Source organism: Otolemur garnettii, unplaced genomic scaffold, assembly GCF_000181295.1.
Source record: "Otolemur garnettii isolate 467f Iridium unplaced genomic scaffold, OtoGar3 scaffold00037, whole genome shotgun sequence".
Lineage (NCBI taxonomy): Eukaryota > Metazoa > Chordata > Mammalia > Primates > Galagidae > Otolemur > Otolemur garnettii.
Window position 1 is genome coordinate 4,270,683 of NW_003852432.1, and position 1,731 is coordinate 4,272,413.

General features: G+C 37.7%; 1 pseudogene; it reads left to right on the plus strand.

Moving 5' to 3' along the window:
• The first annotated feature begins 1,122 nt into the window (after positions 1-1,122).
• Positions 1,123-1,222, plus strand: LOC111725333 (annotated as a pseudogene).
• The last annotated feature ends 509 nt before the right edge of the window (positions 1,223-1,731 follow it).

The window sequence follows — 1,731 nt, forward strand, 5'->3', positions numbered from 1 at the left end:
ATAACTTAATCCATTGTGAGAGTAATTCATCTCCACTCCTGAAACAGCATAGATATTGAATAAGTAATTTTTGAATAACCAAAAACAGGAAATGAATGAAAACATAAACTTACAAAGACATCATCATCGTTATAAAGTAATATATTCTTTCTCTTCTAACCTACTTTTTCCTAAAACATTCAAGGCTTATTTTTTAAAACTAAAACCTAAACAAATTCTACTTGAATAATATTTTCAAATAAATCGTTATTATGGAAACAATGTGTCTTTTCAAATCTGGACTTAAGGAGTATTCTGCATGTAATTTAAACCTCAAAACAACCCTGTGAGGACAGGTCCTAGCCACAGAAAAATTAACTACTTGCCCAAGTACAAGTACACATAGCTGGTACATGAACAGCAGAAATTCAAACCATTATCCTGGTATAATATAAGCTTTTAAATACATTACTGTCATTGCTACCATGTTGGCCTGTGGGATGTTCACTCATGTCATGAATATTGATGGATACTCAAAAGTGGGATCTTTCTACAAACTGAGGAAGGCTGAGACCACATTATGGAACTGGCTACTGCAGTTTAGATCCAGGCCCAAGAAAACATATATAGATCTTTGGTGTCTCATATTACAATGCTCAGGAAGTGTAGGTATGATGTCAACACTACCAGCTGAATGTAAAAATATTACTCATGCAGTTAATTTTACTTTTTGCTTTGGGAGAAAGGGAGGGGAAAGATATGAAAATTGCAGAATCACTTCAATGTTGGACTAAATTCACTGAATTTGGCTGAGTTAGAAAACATAAGCTTCTGCTTTCAGCTAAGAAAGTCTTGCCTGCTTCTGCAGCACAATCTATCATAAAACTTGAACCTAAAGACTGTGGAAAATACATAACATCGAAGTCTGATCTTGGCTGCCTATAATGAGCATGTTGGTTGGTAGTCCAACCAAATAGAAATTAATTTTTTAAAACAGTGGGACGTAGGGAGGTAGCTCAAGACAGAGTCAGTAACTTTGCTGGCATTAATGCCCCAATCTCCACTCTTCATGTTTGATAATCCTTATCACAGTGCTGTCAGAATTAAGGTTTCCCCGGTTGTTGAAATATGGCTGCTCTGTGCTCGCTTTGGCAACAAATATACTAGAATTGGAACGATACAGAGATTAGCATGGCACCTGTGCAAGGATGACACGCAAATTTGTGAAGCATTCCATATTTAAAAAATAAATAAATAAATAAATAAAAGAACTATGGCTGCTCTACTCTTGGCTTTATGTCAGCATTTCCAGTCAGGAGAAAGAGAGTGTGATTTATACAAAGTATAGATCCCATTCTAATGAAAACAAACACTTGTAGAAATCCTAAGCAGAGATTTATTTCTATCTCATTGGCCAGGATCACACTGCTCCCTTAGCTGAAAGTGAACACAGGAAATGCAGCATTGTCCTCGGACACAATCCCAACCCGCAAAAAAGGGGGTTCTGAAAACTAGAATGAAGAAGAAAGGGGGTATTGTGTGGGCAGTTGAGAAACCTGCCGCAGTCTGTCCATGTTTGGGCATTCGGTATCTTAAAGGCTGGTCTCATAAGCGTTCCAGTCATCTCAGAATCTCAACACTGAGCACCAAGAATGGGTGAAGTGCAATCAATCTGCGTACTGTTGGAAACAACAACAACACAGGGCACGGAGCTGAACTTAGAAAGCTTGAAATCGAGTAGGGTCTTATGGC